Source organism: Marmota monax, unplaced genomic scaffold (assembly GCF_021218885.2).
Source record: "Marmota monax isolate L192 unplaced genomic scaffold, Marmota_monax_Labrador192_F-V1.1 WCK01_AAM20220418_F8-fsc00038, whole genome shotgun sequence".
Taxonomy (NCBI): domain Eukaryota; kingdom Metazoa; phylum Chordata; class Mammalia; order Rodentia; family Sciuridae; genus Marmota; species Marmota monax.
In genome coordinates this window covers 1,304,246-1,319,789 of record NW_026692498.1, presented here as the reverse complement: position 1 = coordinate 1,319,789, position 15,544 = coordinate 1,304,246, and the positions used below count along the sequence as shown (strand labels likewise).

General features: G+C 49.5%; 2 long non-coding RNA genes across 3 annotated transcripts; one reads left to right on the top strand and one right to left on the bottom strand.

Annotated features, from left to right (window-relative positions):
- Positions 1 to 1,028: 1,028 nt before the first annotated feature.
- LOC131424187 (uncharacterized) lies at positions 1,029 to 8,440 on the bottom strand. 2 transcript variants are annotated; one of them, XR_009226827.1, is made up of 2 exons: positions 2,496 to 8,440; positions 1,029 to 1,892 (listed from the first exon to the last, which is right to left on the bottom strand). It is a non-coding gene; the product is annotated as an uncharacterized LOC131424187 (long non-coding RNA). The 2 variants fall into 2 exon arrangements; XR_009226828.1 differs by having other exon boundaries at positions 6,927 to 8,440.
- LOC124092650 (uncharacterized) lies at positions 5,021 to 8,437 on the top strand. The gene is made up of 3 exons (XR_006851683.2): positions 5,021 to 5,242; positions 6,840 to 6,935; positions 8,262 to 8,437. It is a non-coding gene; the product is annotated as an uncharacterized LOC124092650 (long non-coding RNA).
- Positions 8,441 to 15,544: the final 7,104 nt, after the last annotated feature.

Sequence of the window (15,544 nt, the reverse complement as noted above, 5' to 3'; positions counted from 1 at the left end):
TTATGCCTGTACCATGGTGTAGCTGTGTGGTAAGCTTCTAAATCAGAGAATGGGAACCCAGCCTTGTTCTTCTTTCTCAAGGTGTCCTGGCCCCTCCAGACCTCTTGACTTCCCATGGGCTTAGCACTGGCTTATCCACTTCCCCTCCCCCTTCCTCCCCCTTCCTTCCTTTCCCTCCCCTTCCCTCCCTTCCTCTTCCTTCCCCTCCCCCTTCCTCTTCCTTTCCCTCCCCCTTCCTCCCCCTTTTTCTTTCTTCCCCTCCCCCTTCCTCTTCCTTTCCCTCCCCTTCCCTCCCACTTCCTCTTCCTTCCCCTCCCCCTTCCCACCCACTTCCTCTTCCTTCACCTTCCCTTCCTCCCTCTTCCTCTTTCTTCCCCCCTTCCCTCCCCTTCCTCTTCCTTCACCTTCCCTTCCTCCCCCTTCCTCTTCCTTCCCCTCCCCCTTCCTCCCATTCTTCCAGCTGTGCTAGGGATGAACCCAGGGTCTGCTGCACAATAGGCAAAGCAGGTGCTCTGCCACAGAGCTGCACCCCTTCCCCAGCTTGTAGACATCTGCCACAAAGCCAGCTGGGATTTCAGTAGGGACTGCATTGGATCCATAGACCAGAGAAGAGTCTGGCCACTTTAAATGTTCAGGAACAGAGGATGCTTCCCATTTGTTCCTCTCTCTTAAAAACTCTTTTGTAATGTTTTCTAGTTCACAGCATATGAGTTTTGCACTTCTTTGTTAAACTTGTTCCTAAGTACTTTCTTATTTTTGATACTGATGTAAGTAGAATTGCTTTCTTCGTTTCATTTTTGATTGTTTGTTGTTGGTGGATAGAAATACAATTCATTTTGCATATTTGCCATATACCCTCTAACTTGCCAAAGTTTATCATTTTCATAATTCATGTGTTGGTATTGTTATGACAGGAAAAATACAGTAAGCGGGTGCTGCACAATACCAACAAGTCACACCCCTAGCACATAGGCCTCCATGTGAGGCACTCGGCCGGGTGGGTGGTGAAAGGAAAGTGACCACAACACTCAGAGCGACCAAGAGAGCTTTATTGCAGCAGTGCAACAGAGGAGAAGAGAGAGAGAGAGAAGGAGAGAGAGAGAGAGGAAGCCCACACAAGAGAGAGACAGAGAAAGCAAAAGAGAGAGCAAGAGAGAGAGGGACCCGGCAGGAGGGAGTTTTTATAGCCCAAATCTAATGAGTTATCTGGGTCTGCAAGCTGCCTTGTTGGCACAAGGGGGGTTAAGTGTTTGGCCTTGAGCAGGGGGTTGAGTGTTCAGCCTTAAGTGGGGGCTTGGGCATTTGGGCTTGAAGCAAATAGTTGATAAAGAACCAGACAGAGGGTTTGAGAGGCCTGGTCACCCTGCAGCTAACTTTGGCATGCCCTCTAAACAGCTTACTCAGCCTGTCCTGCAGACAGCTTACTCAGCCTGTCCTGCACCTAACATTCCTCCCTGTTTGTTTTTCTAAGTGACATGGGGGACGGCGTAAAGTCCTCTGGCTACTTCCTGCTTAATGGTGGGCAGCGTTGGACCTAGAAGGGGAAGTCGAGGAATGTTCGGGGGACAGGTCTGAGAATACCAGGGCAGCCAGAAATAAAACCCAGTGGCTACAGACAACTGCTTTGGTAGGGGTAAAGTCCATAAAAGTTCCTTGAAGCCACAAGTCATCGATGGCATCAAACCAGTCCTGGCCGGAGGAGATTCTTGGTATCAGCCACTAGTTCTGTAGCAGGGATTCTAGGAAGTATTGGAGGTGGCTTTGTTGAATCCAGTAATGTTAAGGGTGGACAGCCCAATTGCAGCCAGTGGAAGGGCAATCACCTTGACCCATAAACTGAGAGTGGGTGGTGTCATCCTGGTGCCATGTCACTTGGAATGTAGAAGCGGCATCTGTGGTTTGAGATAAAAATTTGAGAGAGAATAATGATTAGTAAAAGAAGAAAAGGGTTGGCAAGAAATTTTGAGTTTGGTGGGTGTGGTGGAAGTCCAGGATTGGACATTTGGAATAGGTGCCTTTTTAAGGCGGGAGACATGGTACCAGTGAGAGTGTCTAAAAGCTTGGTCACCATTGGGGTAGTAGGTATGACTGTATGGGGTCCCGTCCATTGAGGTTCCAATGATTGAGAATGCAGTTCCTGAAGTAAGACTGAGTCACCGAGTTGAAGAGAGTCCAATTCAGTTTGTGGTTGTGCTAGGATTGAGGCAATGAATGGCGCAGGAAGGCACCGGTCTGCATGTTCCTTTAGGAGTTTGAGTAGAAGTGTGAGATAGGACAGGTAGGACACAAGGGGAGGAGGAGGGATTGAAAAGCTTTGGGTGGTTAAGAAAGGGCATCCATAGAATTGCTCAAAGGGGCTAAGGCCTGAGGGGGCCCTTGGGGCTGCCTGAATTCAGGGGAGGGCCAACGCAGGAGATTGGGCCAGGAGAGCCTGAGTTCAATAGCAAGTTTAGTGAGATGATCCTTGAGAATGCCGTTAGGCCTCTCAACCTTACCCGAGAATGGGGGTTGGTGGGGGATGTGGAGCCTCCAAGTGATGTTGAGGCCTTTGGAGACTAGTTGAACAACCTGAGAAGTGAAGGCCAGACTGTTGTCTGACTGGATGGAGGCGGGAAGTCTGAACCTGGGAATGATCTGTCAATGAGGATGGAGGTGACAGTGTCAGCAGCTTCCCTGGATGTAGGGAAGGCTTCTATCCAACCTGAAAAAGTATCAACCAAAGTAAGTAGGTAGCGAAGCTTTTTGTGCCTAGGCACATGAGTGAAGTTAATGTACCAGTCTTCGCCTGGCTGGTGGCTCCTCATCTGATGCCTGGGGAGTTTAGGTTTGACGCTTCCTTGTGGGGATGCTGTAGAGCAGACAGAACAAGCAGAGTGGACCTGCTGGAGAGTAGTTCTCATTCCTAGGAAGTGAAAGAGGGGTTGTAAAATCTGGAAAAGGGGTTAGAGAGGGTTTTAGGTGGGCGCAGAGTCTCTGCAGCTAGAGGAGTTGGTCATGAGTCGTAGGTCTCTGTCTTGGGCATCAGGGGCTGGTAGTTTTAAAGAAGTAGTTGATTGACAGACTGGTTGGTGAATTTGTGTATCTGATCTTGCAGGAACTTCTGTAGGCAGTTTAATGGTCATGGTCCTATTAGGAGAAACATAAAGAAGACTAACAAATAGGGGTCCTGTGACAGGGAGGAGCCAAGGCCATACTTGACTGAATATTCCCCATGGAGACTGTTAGCCTAGTTGCTGTCTCCTCTTTTCTAGCTGTTCTTGACCTTCATTACTCCCAGGAATGACTGTGTTTTGGCTTAACTGTCTTTGGTAGGTGTTTAAGATCAAGCTGGTCAAAATTGACTTTGTTTCTATCTATTGTTAAGAGTTAGCTGAGTTCCCATAGGGGTCACTCGTGGGGGAACTTGAGAGCAGCTTCGTAGTTCTGCTAGTGCTATTTGCGCTAGGATGGGTCCAGGTCTTGCTTGACCATGTGGCTTCCCTTGGAAGCATCAGGGATGTCTCCTGTCTCCCATGACCCTCCTATTCACAGCAAGTACACTGATTGGCTTTTCATTCTCCAGTGGTCTCATTAATCTCCCTGATCAGGAGGTTATGTGGCCCAGAGTTGCAAAGTACTTTAGAGAAGTCCCCTGTTCCCTGGTTTCAGACTGACTCAGAGGGCCAGAGCCAAATATTGGTTTACTTGGCCATTTTAATTTAACTTTAAGTCTTGATCGTAAACATCCTGCAAAGTCAGTTTCACCTTAAATTAAGAGTATCGGGCTTTAGCTGAAGTCTGGCCTACTTTGGAGTCATTCTAACATGTGGTAAGATGGGAGGCACAGCCTTATCTCAGGTAAGGCTAAGATTTATAAATCTTAGGTAAAGTGTTCTAGTATTGAAGCTGATCTTTGTTTTTAAATATCACTTTATAAAGATTACATATATTGTTGTTCGAGGTCACATGAATACCAGCTAACACAATATATTGCATTTAAATTGTACCCAGTTTATAGAACTTTATATTAATCTTATTGATAATAGGTCCAGTTATAGAAAATTAAATGATATAAATAAATCTCCAATATGTTATTTTTATAAGCCTAAAATTACCATGAAACCTTTTGGAGAACACCAGCTTGATATAATTTTTTAAAAGCTTCTATCTTAATTATTTTTATACCTGGAAAATATGAACATATTTAATATACAAAGAAGAGTAATAGAAGAAATAATATATTACCAATATTGCAAAATAACAGTTGTTGTTTAACCATAGTTGTATAATGCTTAATTCCTTCAAGATTACTTGCTCAAAAAATTTACATATATAACCAAATTACACAGAACTTCTTTATCACTTACTCAAACCTATATAGCCATCATACATAGACCTTCTTTATCACTTGCTTATACCCTCTTATTTACTTAATCATATAGAAACACCTTATCTAGAAACACCTTTTCCTTCTATTAAATCCATACTTAGAACCTTCTAATTTCTCTTTCCCCTCTGTTAACTCCTTCTTTATTCACACTTTGAAACAATCCTTGTAAATTTATGAATTTAGGCAAGTTATTCCATTTTAATAAGAGATATTTTCTTACTTGCATTACACAATTAATCACATCTGTTTACCATTTCATGAAAACGTGAACAATGTTTAAGTATATAGAATTATACTGTTGTAGGGACGGACAAGGCAAGGCACCTAAGATAGCAGTGAAGATAGGGAAACAGTCTTATTTGGTTGCAGATTCAGAGGACACAGCCTCTGCCATAATCAATTAACCCCCTGAACCCCAAGTTTAGGTAGTTTCAGAATTTTGCACCCAGCATGTAAGGGGAGGGGCTCAGAAGTTCACAGTCTGCAGAAGTTCACAAAAAGCAGTTTTCTTTCTTTTTTTCTCTGTTCTGGGCAAGTTAACCCTTCAAGGACACCTGGGAAGGGGAGAGCTTTTTCTTCCCTTTCTTTCCTCCCCCTGCCAGCTGTTACCATGGAGCCCAGTTGGTAACTTCCTTATCTTAGAAATGTAGTCAGCACTATGAAGCCCAGCTCAAGGCCAGAGGCCTTGTTTACATATTTTTGTGAAAAACTAGTAAGGAGGTGTCTAGCTTTTGGAGTGCTGATTTTTTCCAGACAGTAGCCAAGTAAAACAGGGCAACATGAAAATAGGAAGTTTATCTACATTAAACTCTTTTGTAGAGATTCTTTTGCTGAAAGTCCTAAAATCAGCCATGGTGAAGACTTCTGGAGAAGGTCAGTTAAGACTTTTCTGTGGGCCTGGTAGGGAGGGGGAAGACGGGAAGGCGGGGCTGACAGCAGCTCCTTTCGATCTGAGAATGAGGAAGGAGATGTGAAAGAATAATGGGAAAGGGGTTTGGGATTTTCCCTAGCAAGGAAAACTTGAGCAGAAGAACAGGTAGAGCAGAGGGGAAGACGGGAATGAATATCCCAAAAAGCCTGTAAGGGACTTTAATTCTTAGTAACCTGTTTTCAGTGATGACAAAGCAACTTTAAAGGCCATTTCACCAGATCTTGGATAGGGGTCTGAGGGCTCTCCTCAGCTCATTTGAGCTTTGGGTTAGCTGGTAAAAGGACCTGGTGGGACCCGGTGTGGGTGCTAACAGTAGAAGAGAGGAGTGAGTGGGTAAAGGGATTCCTTTAGTAACTGCTACCTCAGCAAGGGGGCAACGGTCTGAGGAAGGGTGGTGGTGTACGTTTTTGATCTAGTAATTGGAGGAGAGAAAGCAGGTTACCGAGGTGGGAGTGATGGCGGAGAGTCTGGGGCAGAAGGCTGAGGGTGAGGATCTGTTGGAGCTGGGCGATAGGGTGGAAATTCATCCGCAGGGTCAAAAGAAGTGGATGAGTCTGGAGGAGGAGGAGATTGGGGATCGGTGGTTGGGGGAGTTGGTTTGCAAGCTAGACGAATTTGTAGAGGGTTGCAAGAGGTGCAGAGAGCACAAGCAGGAAGAAAGCTTTGACATAGCAGCTCTCTACCCATTTTTTCCAATGCCCACAGTAACAGTAGAGATCCCTTAGAATGGAGGGATCCAGGGACCCAAAAGGGTGCTATCTGTTTTGGTTGTCTAAGGGATAAGTGGGCCAGGCCTGGGTGCTATATTTGATCAATTTTGGGGGTTTGATGTCTGGTGTCAAGGAGAGGGTTTTGAGGTTATCCAAGAGGCATTGTAGGGGAGAGTCGACCGGCAGAGAGGACACATTACCCATGTCACAAAGTAGTATAAGGAGGAGGGAAGGGGATGCAAACTTGGTATAGAGGAGAAGGAAGGAGACGCAACTGTATATATAAGAGAGAAGGAGGAAACTGATTTATTGGCAAAAGGGGCGTCCTCGCTAGAGCCAAAACTCAGGAGTGCCTTAGTGGCAGGTTCGAGCTGCAGAGATTGGTCGTCACCGAATCCTGACAGTCGAAGCTCTCGTCCTGGACGGAGCTGGAGCCTGTGGGAGACCTTGGCCAAGGCTTTTCGGGACCCCTCCTAGAGAGGCCGGATACTCCCAGGGCCGGAAAGAGGGGAAAGAGAGAGACAGGGGAAGAGAGAGGAAGGGAAGGGTAAGGTTCTCTCTGGAGGCCGAGTCTTGAAGGTGTGAGGACTAGGATTTTAGGAGAGTCACCAAAATCGTGAGGTCTGGGTAGGATGTGATGTTAAGTTCTCTGTTATGTGTCCCTGGAGGTTTCACAGTCTTTTGAGGGAGACCTAAGAAGCCTATGCTGGTAAATTACCAGCTGGGAAGGAGAATAAATTTGAACCCAAGAGTCTAATCTGCCCAAGAAGGAGTCCCTGAGGGCCATCGTGGCCTTGAAGGCTGTGGTGGGGTGTGTTCCTCCCCGCAGGTGGGCAAACAGGTTTGCCGGACAATCAACAGCCAAATCCTGCCGACATCACCATTGGGTTTAGGACTCCAGGAAGGGGAAACTCACCAATCGAAGGTAGGTTGTGGATGTAGTTCTGGCAATCGAGAAAATAGGTTCAGGTCGTCGGGTGAGTGGCACTTCCGAAGGAAGAGACCCAAAAGTGGGTTTTAACCCTCTCCCGGGTTTCGACATCAATGAAAGGAAAGTGACCGCAACACTCAGAGTGACCAAGAGAGCTTTATTGCAGCAGTGCAACAGAGGAGAAGAGAGAGAAAGAGAAGGAGAGAGAGAGAGAGAGAGAGAGAGAGAGAGAGAGGAAGCCCGCACAAGAGAGAGAGAAAGCAAGAGAGAGAGGGGCCCGGCAGGAGGGAGTTTTTATAGCCCAAATCTAATGAGGTCTCTGGGTCTGCAAGCTGCCTTGTTGGCACAAGGGGGGTTAAGTGTTCGGCCTTGAGCGGGGGCTTGGGCGTTTGGGCTTGAAGCAAATAGTTGATAAAGAACCAGACAGAGGGTTTGAGAGGCCAGGTCATCCTGCAGCTAACTTTGTTTGGCATGCCCTGCAGACAGCTTACTCAGCCTGTCCTGCACCTAATAGGTGGTCAGGCTGGCAGCAGGGCCCAGGGGACTCAGTGCCAGAGGGGAGTCACCAGCCACCTGCAGAAATGTCAGGGCTCTCCTATGAGCTGTTCATCTCCAGGCATGGAAACCCTCAAGGATCTGGCTTTCTTTCTTCTTTCACAACCATTTTTGCACCTGTGGGAAAGACTGTGGAAACATCTGGGTAAATGAACGCAAAGAACAAGAAATTGAAGCAAAGCCCGTCTCCACCTCAGTCCACGGTCCAAGTTTGTCTTGGGCCCTGGCTGAGAATTCGGGGACTACTCACTTCATTGCATGACTCTGGTAAATGAGCTTAAGACCCCCACCTTGCTCTGGCCAACATGAAGATCCTGAGTTTCACTCACAGTGTTGATGACAGGTGGCATTGATTTTGCATATGTGGCAGGAAACAGGGTGGCAGGTAACAGGCTTGCCTTAGAGCACAAGGCACAGGAGTCACACTTGTCCCCACAGAAGCCCTTCCTTGGTGGCCCAGAGACCACACCCCTCCTGCCTCCAGCATCCTGAGGTAAAGAACATGTCGGTGAGCAGGAGAGTGCTGGGAACTCTCAGTCAGGTGGGGGGATCCTGGCTTTAACAGCGTCCCCATCCCCACCATTGCTAGAGCAGGTCTCCTGCGCTCAGGATGGCCTCAGCACCATCCCCTCACTCTCACACTCTTTAGGATTCCCCAGGGTGTCTAGGAGGGAACTCTTCCTCACTGAATCCTGGGCCCGAAACAGAAATCCCAGACCAGAGAACTCACACCCCTCACCCTGACATTTTCTTCTTTCATTCCAGGACCATTTTGGAATTCACACACTTTTTTTTTTCTTCCGGAATTTCAACAGAAGTGTATCTGGCTCCATACTGGTGGCTGGAGGCCATCAAGGGACTGAACAGAGAGAACCAGGCCATCTGGGGCACAGGTGGCTGTGGGGGAGGAAGATGGTGGGCAGCAATGAGAAGTGCTTGTGTGGTGGGCTCATGGGTGGGTGGGGAGGCGGGGCCAGAGCAGAAGCAGAGCTCCTTGTGGAGTGGGTGGGTGGGGTGTGATTGTAGCATGACAGAAACCTGCAGGCTGTGAGGGTCAGGGATGCAGGTTCCAGAGGACAGGGACTTGCAGGCAGGGGCCTTCCCACAAGTGCCTGGTGAGGCTGGCACTGATGTGGCATCACCAGGGAAGGGAGGAGGCGGTAACTGAGCAGGGGCGGTTGCAGTTTGTGCTTGCACTGAAGACCTGGGAGGGCTCCCACCCACCAGGACTCCCACCCAGGTGCCAGTGAGGTGGGAGACACTGTGCGCTGGAGGGTTGGTGAAGGTGTTCCTGCACCCACTGTCTGACAGGGTCACAGTGTGGGGGATGCTGTGGCAGGGCCGCACCGTCTGGAAACAAGAACCATGAGGAATGTTCAGTGTTTTGGTTATGATACTGATGACATGGATAACAGGGCATAGGTCAATCAATAAGAAAAGTACGTATTGCCTGAGATTGCACGAAAATTCCCAGAATGAGACTAAGGATACAATTAAGACATACCACCAACAGACCCTCCTTCGCCTTACACAGGAATTTATGATGAAAATGGGGAAAACATAGTTGGCATTAATGGCAAATGGGTTGAGGCGCAGAGCCTGCCCTTTAGTTAAAGAATACTGGGTGTACTTTGACCAAGGATCAAAAAACTCTTTAAGAAAGCAGTTAAATGGGTCATATGAAAAAAGGAAATTACCTTGGAAATTAAAAATAATGTAAAATTAACATAGTTATATTTTAGAGGCACTTCAGAGTAGTAGGCTTTTAAGTAATAGGCTTTCACTATTTTAAGTGTGTTTCACTGGGACTTTAGAAGTAAGAAAGCTTACCAATAATCATAGGTATGCTTTAAAGTTAAAGGTTAATGAAATAATTATAGGTATGCTTTAAAGTCAAAAGTTAATAATAGGTCAAGAGACATGTAGCCGAGTTGCATGTTCTAGCACCTAGTGATTGAGGTAAAAATGTAAGAGCTTAATCACGATTGGCAAAGGTTACAGGAAAATATTTTAAACAATGTACTCAATATCTTAGGTAATCAATATATGTCAGAAAGGATTGTAACTCTTGAAAATTATGTAAATCAAAGAAGTTCGGGCTTTGAGGCTATCCATTAACTACCTGCAAAAAAGGTATAAAAATAAAGGCCCTTCTACGGGCAGCAGATCCTCCTGGAGGCTGCTGTAACATGCAACCTGTCCTCCTGTCTCTTGTTTTGCGGAGGCCACTCATCCTTCAGGACCCCTGGATCCCTGATGGGGCTGGACCCAAGGCATCGGACCCCATCAGGAGCCCACAGCTTGGGTCCAGGAAAGAGGATGGGGCCCCTGAGGTGGGGAGGCTCACTGGATTGCGTCCATCTCCCAGGGAGACCAAGCATGATTTGCTCATGGCCTGGACTGGCGAGCATCAGAGACCGGCTAGCCGTGGACCCTGGCCTTCCTGACCACAGTGATGAAGCTGGAGCCCTCCGTGGGCAGCGCGTTGGGGAAGTCCCTGCTGAGACACAGTCCCTCACAGGCTGGGTCTGAGGCGTCTGTTGGATATTCCTGTCGAGGGGTGACCTAATTGAGTCTGAGGTTCAAGAGGCAAATCTGGAGTTCGCCGTCATCCAGATGCGGCTTCATCTTGGGCTGACCGAGCCCCCCACGGCAGACGTGTAGACTGGGAAGTGGAGACGGCTAAGTCTGGTACATGGCTACCTTGAGAGATGGGGGCACGAGGAGGGGGCGGCGGGGTGGGGGGGCGTTCTAGAAGCCGAGAGAACTTTCCTCGGAGAAGGTAAACACAGCCAGGGCCAGGCCAGGGTACTGGGTCGCTCCGAGGCTCGCAGCCTCCCAGCTACCTCTGGGATGGGTGGCCCCTGTTTGCAGCCCTGTAGGTGCTGGCCCTGCACCAGACGCCACACCCACGACCTCTGCCCGGTGCTCCAGGTGCAAAATGGTCAGAAATGAGCTCAGGATGGAGAATGAGCAAGGAGTGAGCAGGCCAAGGCACCATGGGGGGACAGAGCCGCGGCCCTCGCAGGTGTCAGAAACACCGGGGCCACCAAGGCAAACTGGACTTCTGGCCCACAAAGTACACGAGCAAGCGCACTGGACGGGCATCCCCCGGATTCCTCCCAAGGCAGCACTGTCGCCTGTCCTGACAGGAGAGCTCTGAGTTACAATCTACACGGGGCAGGGCAAGGGGAAGGCTTGGACGACAGGTGTAACTCGACGGAAAAGAACATGAATCTTACAGCTTCCTCTTATTCCATCGATTTATATTCTTCACACCTGGTTCACATCGTTCGACTTTCACTTTCAACTGTATCTAATGAAAGATCATTTTGACATGGGACCCGGTTTATGGAGACCCTTCTCAGCTGCGGAGTCAGACCGCTCCTAGGGCAGGATTACAGAGGTCCCACCGTCCACCTGAGCCCAGCACTGCGTGAGACGCTTCCTCTCTTCCCCTGTCGGGCCACCCGCAGCATCCAGGGGTGCCGCACTTCCCCACAGCGTCTCTGTGTCCCTGATAAACCTTTGTTGATCATAGTCGATGTAATTAATCCAATCTACATTTTGGTTTGCAGTAGACCACCAAAAGTCAACTGACTCAAAACTGCTGCAATCTGACCTCGGGCCCTGAATTTATCAGGGACCCCTCAAGGGACTCCAAGTGAATCTACATAAATATGGTGATCAAATGACCACCTGGGAAGAGAGAGATCCCTTTTCCTCTTAAAGGGCTGAGACTGATCTGCCTGGAGAAGTGTCGGGGTGGAGGTGACACCACTGGGTACCGGTGACAAGTCCTCCTTCCCCACATGTTGAATATGACATTAGACAAGACGCCGAGCCAAGCATATACAGCAGGGTTTATTTAAAAGGGGAGGAGGGGAGAAGGGGGTCATAGCAGGTGTCCTGGTACCCCAAGAAGTGGGGGTGCCCTGCCTTTTTATATGTCTTAGGATCCTTTGTTCTGCTCTCTTCCCCTTATCTTCGTCCCTCCTGCATACAGGACTAGGCCCAGGAAATGATCAGTGGGATGGCCAAAGGGTGGGACACGGGTGGGCTGAGGGGGCAGAGCAGGACGGAGCAGCCCAGCATGCGTTGATTAACTTTACAGCTCAGTGTAGGGAGGGGCGAGTCCTGGGACAGGGTAACTCAGCACAGGTTGGGGCAGGGCAGGTTATCTCAGTAGGGTGGAGGAAGGGCTCTGCAGGCATTTCAGTCCCTCAGGGGAAGTCTCCACTTCCTGGACTCACTGGAATTGGCCTCCCTGACCGACCTGACTCAATTCACCCATCTATACTGACTGCCTGTCTAGCTCTGGCTTCGAAAGGGAGCCAACTCCACCAAAATGTGGGCTCCACTCGAATTGGCAGGTGAGGAGGTCTCTAGTACTGGACCTCCACAATACCACCAGCACCTGCCAAGCTAGAGAAAGTGCCACGTGATTAGACATCTCCTGAAAGGACAGGCTCTCACTGCATCAGATATATTTCCCAGGAAACCAACTGCCCCCACCTACCCACACCCTAGAGAGACAGGACGTGTAACTGGCTCCAAGGGAAGGAGGTTGGATGGTCTTTGGGGACACTTGCCTTGGGCCCTTAGATACCAGGAACAACAACGATAGGGTCCTGCAAGATTCATTTCCCCAAGTTGTCTTCCTGAAAGAGGGATCTCATAGAGCTCATGCCCATGGGTCTGAGGTCCATCCAGGGGGGGCCTCCCGAGTCTCCAGGCTCCCTGTTGAGCAACAGAACAATTGCCTTTATTTCATGCATGAACAGAACTTTTAACTCCTTCCATCCGGGCTTTTGCCTCATGTAGCCAATTTCTACTTTAAAAGTTAGTTGTAAATCTCTGACTTCTAAGATACCCATAGTGACATCATGATTAAATCTCCAGACATTAATTTCCCCAGAATCTGCTGGACAGTGATATTGGTTTGCCCCAGATAATCTCCCTAGTTATGTAGGTCTCCACAGGGGACAGCCTGACAGGCTTCAACTTAACCCAGAGGCAGGTGGTCCAGGTTACATTAATGATCAACTTACAGGATGGGATTTTCCACGTCACTATGATGCCATTAGAGTCCTGTCAAGGTTGATGGGGTGGGCTCTGGGGGTGGACTGAGGTCACTACTTCCCCCGTGGAAGCTGAGGCTCCTGTGCTCCTGCACAGAGGCCAACTCTGTCCTGCGATCCAAAGGGCCATCTCGGTCGTGAGCAGGACTTGGCAGGGCCCTTCCCAAGCAGGGTCCAGCCGGTTTTCCTCCCAGACCTGGATCAGGATGTGGTCACCTGGCTGATGTGACTGTGCAGGAAACCCCAGAGGTGGAGCCTGCACCAGGAGGCCCTGCAACCTTAGGGAGGACAAAGCAGAGGAGACCCAATGTGTACTTCTAGGAAACTGAGCCTTCGTTTCAAAGGTGGGGAAACCGTTGTGTTCCTGGATATGGCCACCCAGGGAACAGCTCACGTGGGGACAGCCTCCAACTCTCCAGGGAGAGGTTCTAAGTCAGAGGAGGGCAGTGGGGGGTGTCCAATCCAGGGGGGGCTTTGTCTCCAATATCAGCTTAGTGGTTCTTCTCTTGAGAGTTTGGTTCTTTCTCTCCACCTTTCCCGAGGAAGGAGGGTGCCAGGGGTGTGATATTCCCATGTTATATTGAAGGTTTTCTTGAGTTCTTTAATAATGGTGAAATGGCCTCCATTATCTGAATCTGTGTTCTTCTTCAAACCAAGTCAAGGGATTGCAGATTCCAACAAGACCTTGGCCATGTTGTTGGGAGTGGTGCTAGGCAGGGGGATGGCATCTACCCAGCTGGTTAAATGCTCTACTATTTGTGGAGAGCAGTAACAGTGAGAGAGCAGTGTCTGAAATTGGGGTCCCTGATGACTTCATGGCTGTGGCAGGCTCGGTGCCTGGGGAAGGGTCTGTGCAAAGGTGCAGGATGCCCAGTTGCTATGGTAATGCCTCCAGGAAGGGGCTCTGTGCTAGAGTTTTATCAGCCTTGACCTTGACCTCGAGCACACAGCTCCTGAGAAATAAAGAAATTCTCTTGCTAAGACAACAACAACATTTCACTGGCTCTGCTGCTCCTGAACCTGCCCCATAACAGTAACTTTAAACAATGGACTTTCTTGAGAGCTACACAAAGCTCCTAACATTGCACATTGTAGCTGTAGTATGTAACTGAGGAATGAGCTGCTTAGTGTTGCTAACTCTGCAACTTTCAGGAATATAAAGAAAAATGCTTGCATTGTCTTTAATCTGATCAATGAGACACATATAATAAAGATTGCTGGCGTAATTCTTTAGAGCTGCTTCTCCATCGGAGAGCAGCCCTCCACCCAATCCCAGCTGTTAACTTTACAATCTGCAAACGTGAGTCTTTATTTTTCTAATCTCCCTTCGCCCCTTGCTGGAACCTGCTAGTTTGGCCACACTGGTCACAGCAACTATTATAACGAGTATTTCAGACGACCTATTTTGGGCGTCTGGATCTAGTCGGCCAGGTGCTTTGAGAGGGTCTTCATCCAGGGTTCCTCCCCCCTGGGCAGTCTCCTCCAAGCCTGTCTATTGACCTTCTACAGGGCATGCAGCTCTGGGGACTGTTGGCCATGGTGTCCCTCCCCAAGCATCCACACACTCCTGATACAGTGTAATGCATGGCTCATGGGCCCCGGGGCTCCCTTAGGGAAGTGGCCCCCGTTTCCCTCATAGTGGGTTTTGTGAGCATCTCTCTGCCGTCGGTGAAAGCCTTTGACCCTTGGAGTTTTGGAGGCTCCTGACCTTATTAGTTATTTATTCTCTGTGGGCCGAATGTGCGGTAACTGGGGGAGGGAATGAAGCAGGGGTGAAATGGAAATGGGGCCTGTTCACTGCTCCACCTGCTGGGCTGTGGCCTTGGGCCTCCACGTTATGGCCCCTTTGATGTCCTGCCCAGTAGCTGTCTCTTCTGCTAATAGCAGGCTTCCCAAGCCTGAGTGATTACTTCTTCATGTAATAAATCCTTCCCCTTACTAATAATTACTCACACTCAGCTCAGATCTCTCCCGAAGTGTGGGCAGTTCCAAAGGCATATTTAGAATCTGTGCACGTCACCCCCTCCTTTCCCTTGGAAATTTAGGGCCTGATTGAGAGCAAAGAGCTCACAGGTCTGGGTGACCTGCACCGGGCAACCCCCACTCTGACTGTGTTCCATGTCCTACGGAATGTCCATCATGTCCCTTTCCTTGAATGACTCAGGAGGACCCTTCTACAGAGAGTCTCCCTCGATGTCCCTCCTTTGTCCAGAGGTCAGGAAGAATCTCTCCTGGCTCTCTGGCCGTTAGAAGGCTGGGGAAACTTGAATTTCCCTGTGACTGATTACCGACCCGTCCCACAGTAAGTCTGACCTAAGAGCTTGGCCCCTGCCTCAGGCACAAAGGGGCGCCTATTTGGGTCTGTCTGGTTTTGCCTCTTTCTTGAGTCTTTCAACAGTGGGGACACTAGGACCTCCCCTTCTTCTCCACCTCAGCAGCTCCTGCTGGACGTCTGCCCTGGGTGGACTGATGCACCCAGGAGGAGCTGCTGCCCCACAGGCAGTCAGGAGGTTACTTCTCCACCTCCAGGGCCATCTCCATATTGATCCAGGGCGCGTGGTGGGTGGGGCCTCTGTGTGGAAGCCCCTGACCTCCCTGGGCTCCACCAAGGGCAGGAGGGGGCACCCTTCCTTCCCTCCCACCTGGGGCACTCCCTCTTGGAATGTCCTTCCTTCCCACCCTTAGAGCATGTATTTCCTCCTTTCCCCTCTGTGGTCCTTGGCCTCCTGTCTCTCAGGTGTCCTGAGCGAGGCCCCGTTGGCCCCTGATGCTTAGGGCCTGGTGTGCTGGGCCACTTGCCCTGGGGTGGAGAGCCCAGCCTGGCCTCCGCACTCTGCACCCCTCACCTGCACCTCCTGAGCGTCTCTCCAGAGCCCTCTGGGTGCCATCCTCCCACCGTCTCTGGTTTCTGTGATTTTCCGGCACTGTCAGGCCAGCCATTAGTCACAAGGTGGGGTTCCCACATTC